Below are 8,724 nucleotides of genomic sequence, written 5' to 3' on the forward strand. Positions count from 1 at the left end.
GTTTTCTAATATGTGTTTTAATTGTTTTTAGGAAAGAGGTCCGAAGAAAGAGTTAAAGGTTGCTGGACACGGACTAAAGCTGACGTCGAGGGTTCCACTAGCTCTTCCACAACAGGTGGGGAGTTGGGTATCTAGATATTGTTTATCTTCACTTCAGAGAACTAGTCTGAACAAGATAGACACAAATTTGGTATCTGCATTTGTGGAAATATGGCATCTAAAGACATCTTCATTTCACATGTCGTTTGGTGAAATGAGCATTACTTTGGAGGACATCTCATGTCTGCTTCACTTGCCCATCAGGAGCGTCTTCTGGAGTCCTCAGGATGTCACGGAAGAGGTTGTTGTTGAACTTGCTATTGACTGCTTAGGAGTGTCACAGGGTGAGGCACAATCACATGTTCGTAGCTGCAGGGGGTCATATTATAAATTGGAGTGGTTATACGATTTATTCGTACAACATAGAGCTGTTTCTAGCTGGGCATATGCGACCAGAGCATATTTATTGATGTTGGTGGGTACCACCATTTACGGACTTAAATAGATGTTCGGGATATAGTTGGGGAGCAGCTGCACTGGTTACCCTATACAGATACCTTGGAGATGCGTCCATGTTCAGTTGCAAACAGCTCGGTGGATATTCTACTCTCCTACAGGTATATAATTTAATTTTGTTTATTAAGTGTTAAATTCATTTTATAAAGTATGTTAACTTAACTTATTTTGTTTATTATGTTTTTATTTTGTAACAGTGCTGGAGTCACGAGTACTTTCCAACTGTTGGAAAAAGAGGAGAGAATTGGAAACCAGCTGATAATTGTGGTCTTCCTCGAGCAATGAGATGGTCCTATAGGCAAGGAGTCCTGAAGGTTGATGATTTACGACCTATTTCGGACGAGCTGACACCTGCCGACGTCATATGGCGTCCATTTGAGGATCATAGAGCATGGCATCAGTTTGATGAGTTATGTCTTTACAGGGGGTGTTTGAAGTGGGGTGACACAGTTGTTCCATACTTGCCTGACAGATGTTTACGTCAGTTCGGGTACAAGCAGTATGTTCCATCCCCACCTCTTATTGTACGATGGCGGTTGATATTGATGTTGATTGGATTGGTTACCATCAGAGCGTTATCGCTGTGATCCATCCAACTACCATGGCCACCACTCCATCTGATATAGAAGATGATTATATGGAGTGGTATTATTGTGTTTCGCATCCACGTTTGGTCCCTCCCCATCGTGACGATCCAAGAGAGGTACAGGTTCCTGTTTATGACGCAGGACCATCTGATCCTAATTGGGCTCGTGTATCTACATTGATTCATCATTATCTGAGACAAGTTAATGCCGAAGAGAAGATCCACAGTTTGCTGATTTATTTGAAGCTTTGCATATTTCTCGTTCACATTGATTTATGTATTAAGTTTTAGAACTGAATATAATAGACATAATATAATATTCATTTTTTGATTACATATTCATGTTTTGAGTATATATTCATGCTAATATATGCGTAAGTAATTGCCAATGTTGTAGACGTCTTGCAAATCCTAACATCCAAGACGTTGCTGTATGAGAACGAAATTTCTTCCAATCTAATGTGACCGGTGGCAACGGAAACCCCTCTTTCATGTTAACCTGATGACAATAGTTAAAACATATATTTAATAAAGTGAAATAATTAAAATATTAAGTCATATAAAATAACTTGTCATACAAAATACGTACCTGAACCCAATGATTTTGGTTAACAAAACCAATGCAATAAATGGAGACATTTGGTGAATGTGAACTTGTCATAGGAAAGAAAGTCATGCACGAATTTCCTAAATAGACAAGTACAACATTATAGCGATTCTCTATCAAGTAACCCATATCTGGTAGAGTCAACCATTTTTCAGGTGGCTGTGAACCAAAGGATTTTATCATCAAAGATTCTCTCACTTCTGACAACCGATTAGAAAATAACTTATCATACAAAGTTGACATATCCTTGTCTATTATTTCCAACCCCAACTCTCTGCGAACCATTGACCAACCATCCTCATCATATCCATGCAATGACTCTAAATCCACAATTACCATCTGATTCAACATTAACTACATCTTTAATGTATGACCTAATATGATTAGGAAATTGAAGAGTGAATTGTGGTTGCTTCTTTGATAATTTTAACTTCGAAGTCTGTGATGGTTGACATTTCCTTTGTGAAGATTGAGATGCCTTATCAATATACTCATGATACGAAGGGTCCCTATAAACATCATATTCTGCTGGTTTTTTCCCTTTCCTCTTCACTCCTCCTTTGGTTTTTAACTTCTCGGGTGGTGGACACAATGGAGTCATTGTTGGGTATGCTAGTTCACATACCCTACTCTTTAATGCCCTTTTCCCAATAACATCTAATGACCTAAATCGTTTCCACAATTCATCTATTGCACAAGTCATATCCACCTCTGATCCATCATCTGCACCTACCTCTAACTCAACTTCCATAGTTAGTTTCCTCCGATGAACACGAACAACATCTATGGGTATCGGTATACCACCTAGTGCATATCTTCCTAACTCAAAAGCACAAGGTAACCTATAAGATGTTCTAAGAGTACAACCACATATTTGCATGATAGTTCCAACATAATCAACTCTCAATAACTCTTCAGCAATACGTCTCAAAGCAGCTCGAGACACGGAACCACGCAAATAACCATAAAATGTACTTATGTGCGCGTGCTCAACTTCATAAAAACTCTTTTGAAAAGAAGCTCTAATGTTTCCCAGTTGTAACTTCAAGTTGTTATTCATAGCTTCCCAATATTTGACCATATCACATATACTGTTTCCTAACATCTGCTTTAACTTCCAATGAGCAGATTCAACCCTAAAAATATTGAAAATAACACATAAAAAAATACATAGAAAAAATATCACATATAAAAATAACATAGAAAAAATTATAACACATACTGGTTAGTCGTTGTGTTACCCAAATGTAGCACTCGATTAATCCATGCTCAAACACATCCATGTCTATGTGGAGTCAATCATGTGTCTTCACATAATTAATAAATCCACTATAATCAACACATGCTTGCTCAAGTTGATGCAACCGTTGACCATACTCAACCTCATCACTAGCCTAAACAACTTCCATCCATAATGTGCATATCGTCTTTTGCAGGTCATTCACCACATGTTGTTTGCATTTGCACCAACGTTTTTATTAATGTGAAATCTACATAGCAAATTAATCGACCTGGGAAACACAATTTCAATTGCTTTCATCAAAGCAAGATCTCTATCTATCAAAATCACCTGTGGAAACAAATCTTTCTTCACAAACAATTCTTTTAGTTTCTCCCATACCCAGCAAAAATTCTCTGTCTGCTCAGACTCCATATGCGCAAATGCAAACATTGTCTATATTTGTTTGTCTTGTAAGTGCTATCCATAACTAATATTTGTTTGTCTATATTTGTCATGCCAACAATTTCAAACAAACATTGTCTATATTTGTTTGTCTTGTAGATGCTATCCATAACTAATACAATAGGAAAAATATTCAACAACTTAACTGAATCAGGATGGGCCCAAAATATATCTTTCACAACTTCCGAGTCATCCTTTTTTCTACTCCAATACACATAGCCTGCATCCTCAATAAGTTTAAACAAATGTTGTATCTCACTTCTAGAACCTCTTATCTCTTTTTGTATCACACTCTTATGCTTGTATACTTGCGTAATCCGAGTGACATTCTCAGGATCTCGGTCTTGCAAGGAAAACAATATGTGTCTAGGTAGTATATGTCTCTTTATCAAATCAACGACATGTTGCTTCTCATCTGTGGTTAACCTACCAATAAAGGAATGACCTTCTAATCTATCAGGTAAACCATGATTATGTAACCCACATTTTACATCAATCTTCCAACCAGACCCATCTTTCGCCGGAGTCGACCTGATTTTCAATGGGCATCCACATTTCTTGGACGTACTTTGGGTTCCACTATCAATATTCTTGTGTTTCCCACATCTATCACAACCAAATATTAATTTGTTACTTCTTCATCTCTTGCCTGTTTCACTATCTGAATGAGTGATAATAACAGTTACTTTATTATCGATTCCAACCTCTTTAATCCATCTGATCACCTCTTTTCGTGTACCAAATCTTTCAGTAGTTAGAAACGCATCAGAAGTATCTACACATATTTGGGAAAGATTTTTCATTCTTGGACAATAAATTTTTTTTAAAAAAAATCCAAAAAAAAAAAAAATGTAAACCGGAAATCTTCAAAGAAGAGTTCCAAAATACATAAAAACAATACCAGAAGACTTCTTCAAAGAGTTCCGGTATGTGTCACTTTGTTTACTGGAACTCCTTCAATAAGTGTTTTGGAACGTTTCTTTTTTATTATAGAACCAAAACTCTTTGTTGAAGTCTTTCGGTTTACTAATTGGTAGGTTTCAGATGTCTTTTGTTTAGTCTTCCGGTTTGGAAAAAATACATACCGGAAGTCTTTTTCCAGGAGTTCCAGTGCGAGGGTGGAATGTGTAATTTTCGAAAGTATCAATTGAATGGTAAAAATAAAATGGTAAATTGGTTAAAACCAATTAAAGATAAAATTAATATTTTTAAAAACTTGTAGGGGTACGATGTTAAACGTAAGGGTATGAAGTAAAATTTTAAAAAAAGTGATTATTCATAATAATAAAAAATAATGCTAACTTGTGCCCAAAGATACAAATTAAGAGATAAATATAAAAACAAATTCTTGTAAATTATGTATTGAATTTATTAAAAACTTACCATTAATAATTTTATTTATTTATTCAAAACAAAATTTTTATTTATGGATTTCTTAACCATTGTCATTGGGACACAAGTTATCATTAAAAAAAATCAAATCACTGACGAAACCAACAAACTGGGAAAAAGCGCTTATACAAGAACCAAACACCAAGCTGACAACCGCTTATACGACGAATCCAAGCAAGCTTCACGATGGCATTTCAACACTCTCACGGCCTTGCAATTTGAAGCTCCAATGATCAGCATCGTAGATTTGCCTCCAATCTTTAACGCGCCGTATTCGGAATCGTTGCGTTCAACCTTCAGCTTATGGTTCGCATTGTTCCATCGTCATTAATTCGAAGATTCAAGTCTCAATTCCACACTCTTTGCTACCATGTGCGCAAAGCGAAAAAGACAATGTCGAAAACTAATCGAGCAACTCACTGGATTCTTGTTATCAGTTCTTCTTCCGTTTCGCTTTCTCTACGCCGAAAACGAGCTCTCCGATCAGTTTGTGTTTATAAGTAGATGTAGATGCGAGGATAGATAGTGCCAAATCAAGATTGACTCAACTTCACGCGTAGGATTAAAGAGAAACAAGATTGAATCTAGAGGACTTACCGAACTGAAGCTCTAATTGAAACAGGTACGAATCTTCTTCTCTCTCCATGCTATTTTCTTCTATTCTTCGAGCTACCTCCACTTCTTCTTGCTTCTGCGTTTTTCTTCCGGATTTGGATTCGCCTATTCTGTTCGCGTGATCGATGCGTCGAGTAGACGAATGACTCGTGTTAAACACTGCGTGGTGAAGAGGTCTAGCTCAAGCATAATTGGAGCTTCGTTGAGAAGCTCCAATGGCTTCCTACTGGAGCTTTGTGCAAGGTTGAGGGAGAGAGGAGTGGGGAAGAGTTTGCGAAAATGTTTTTTTCTTCCAAATTGCAGTGCAAGAGTGTTTAAATAGAGTTCGGAGTTTGTTAGAAATTCCCTTGAAATTCACAACGAAATTCACCGTAAATTAAAAGTTTGTTAGAAATTAGAAATGTTAGTTACTTTTGAAATTGAAATGAAAATGAAGTTGTTTTAAGTGACTCTGAGATTCAGTCTGCAGTTGTCATTAGCAGGGAAATTATTGTGTAGTTATTCTGCAGAACTATACTGCCTATTCTCAGTTGAAATAGTTTCAGTATCTTGTGCGCTAATTATGTTATCCTTTTTTCTTGTCCAATTATTTCTGCAGAAATGATCGAATACATATACAGGAAAACTTGCTCCTTCCTTCTGCAGGACTTGTACGGTGGCGAAATTGGAGGATTATGTTGGAAGATAAAAGCCTTTGCTTGGATTGGTCTAGGGGCTAACTTGTGGAGTGTTGTTGTCAATTGTTGTTTGAAGTGCAGGTTGAAGGGAGTGGCCTTGTTGCACTACTGTGGCATTGGGTCGTTGCATTGTGATGCAATGGGTGGATTGCAATTGGTCATGGCATGGATGCATTTCAAGGCTTAGGTTGTTGTGAGGTAGGTTATGTTCATGTTAGAAATTAGATGGATTTGCATTTTAAATCAAGTTCAACCTCTATTGTTGTGGATCCTGTTATGAACTAATTGATGCAGGTTCTGTTAGCAATTGTATTGTTGTTAGCTAAGTGTGAAATTTTATGAATTTATTAAGTTTATGTTAGCAGTGAATTTGTTTTCATGTGCAGCTAGCTTGTTGGGCCATGACGCCGTTAACTCTTATGGATTGTTATGTCGCGATGCAGGTTCCGCTGAGCAGAGTCATCTTGCAGGTCCGTCGTTATGGTCGACGGAAAATTCTGCATAACGTTTTGGTCTGCAGCAAGGCAGTTTTTATGGTGCAGTATGATGTACCATGATGAAAGTACTCATCCAGAAGTAATAGCCCAACCATGTCATCAGCCAGAACTTTATCCATCCCATGATTCCAGCCTTGTAAATAATTGATGGCCATTCAAACACGAGTTGCACTTATCTTCACTCTCTTTATTTCATTTGGTATGAACTTCGCCAACCGAACTGAACGACGAACCAATGAGCTATAAATGTCGAGCATCGAAATAGACCGAATCCATTTATTATTGATTTCCTCAAAAGTGGATTTGACTCAAACGCATCTTTCCAAACAGGCTGCCAAGCAGTATCTTCTTTCAACATGTTTGTTTGTGCATGATGCTTTTGTTATTGGCTTGTGCAGGTTGTGTATCATAGGCCTGTCCGAACTTGATGCTTGGATTTTGGAGATTTGAGTGTCGCTGTTTTGAACTGGAGTTGTTGCCGTCTGCAGCTGGTGTAGCTGGTGTGCGTGAATATCGGCTTAAAGCTTGGGTTTGAATTGAGAAAGGGATTATGGACCTATTATGACAATAAGCTAGCAATTTTAGCAAAGCTCAATGGGTTGTTATTGAATTTGTTATTGACTTATGAAATGTTTGTCAACAATTTCAGGATTTGAGTTGTATGAATAATGTAGGAATGGATTATTTGATTGTAAATTGGTTATCTAAAAATTGGAATAATTAATTTAAAATAAAATCCATTTGAAACAAAAATCACTCTAAAAAACCAATATTTAAATCAATTATTTTATCGATCAAACCAAAATTAATTAATCTAAATCTTGAATAATTTTAAATCGATTTAAAAATTAATTAAGAATTAAATTGAAATTCTCCAATTGATTTTACATTAAGAATTTATTAACATTAACTTGAAAACAACAAGTTAATTAAAATGAAATTGAAAAATCAAATTAAAATCATTTAAAATTAGAAACAATTTTGGATATAACTATGAAGTGGATTAAACGGGCATAAAGGATGATCGGTGTTACCAAAGTCGAGATAATATGGATTTGGGGACGAATGGTTGACTTTGGTCAATTGGTTGACCAAAAAGTCAACAATTGACCTCAGTCAACCCAGATGCGTGAATTAGGATTTCTAAGCGCAGGGTGACAAATCAATCCGCAAGGCAGATCAGGATTAAAATCCCCCTAATTAGGGTCTGAATCAATCATCAACTTTGAATCTATAGATGCGTGTATTAACATGGATGCATGATGCATATGAATGAATGAATACAGATAAATCTTAAGTCATGGGTCAGACGAAAAGTGAAAAGGCGAGAGAAAATTTTGGGGTACGACACCAAGGGGCTTGAATCAGGGCTGCTATAGCTTTTGCTTTTTTCCATTTTGGGAAAAAGTGGCCTTTGACTTTGGTTCCGATTTGGCTTCATGTGACCTTGATCCTCTCCATTTTGGCTTGTAAATATGTCTTGGCATGTTTAGCAACATGTTTGGAATCAAATGGGAGTAGAACAAACAAGTTTAGTAGCCTAACACATGATTATGCAAATTCTGGTTGAGGTATGTCTGGCTTGTTCATCAGGATGATTCCAAATTTTTGAACCAAGGCCAAATGAAATTGGCTCGTGCATTTTGCATGAAATTTGTGCCAAATGTCCATCGTCATGTCCTTGATTAGATGCAAAAAGAAACATGTCAAAATGAGTTGTGGTTTGGAAATGGATATGTAGTAAAGTGGTGGTCTTGGTCATATTTTAGGGCTTTGTGGGCATGTTGGATCAGCTTGGCCAATGCAAAAATTGAGGTCCTTACTCAATGAATTAGGTCTTATACCTTGAAACAAAGTTTAAGAGGAACTCAATTAGGACATTTGGATCAAATAAGATCTTGAAAATCTTGTAAGATGAGAAAGTTATGGACTTTGAAACTTGACATAAGTCATTCTTGCCAAATTGTGACCAACCAACATGACCTAAAAATGTGATTTTGAGATTTCTTGATTTTTAGGATGCAATGATGGATGTTTGAAGCTCATATGATCATATTATGATGTAAAATTAGGGTTGGGTATTTGTGTTGGGATGTTAGGTCAAGTTCATG

At 36.6% G+C, this 8,724-nt stretch overlaps 1 long non-coding RNA gene across 1 annotated transcript; it reads left to right on the forward strand.

Moving 5' to 3' along the window:
- The first annotated feature begins 4,897 nt into the window (after positions 1 to 4,897).
- On the forward strand, positions 4,898 to 7,349 carry LOC127074577 (uncharacterized). The gene is made up of 3 exons (XR_007786062.1): positions 4,898 to 5,446; positions 6,038 to 6,314; positions 6,560 to 7,349. It is a non-coding gene; the product is annotated as an uncharacterized LOC127074577 (long non-coding RNA).
- The last annotated feature ends 1,375 nt before the right edge of the window (positions 7,350 to 8,724 follow it).

The sequence above is a fragment of the Lathyrus oleraceus genome, chromosome 4 (assembly GCF_024323335.1).
Source record: "Lathyrus oleraceus cultivar Zhongwan6 chromosome 4, CAAS_Psat_ZW6_1.0, whole genome shotgun sequence".
Taxonomy (NCBI): domain Eukaryota; kingdom Viridiplantae; phylum Streptophyta; class Magnoliopsida; order Fabales; family Fabaceae; genus Lathyrus; species Lathyrus oleraceus.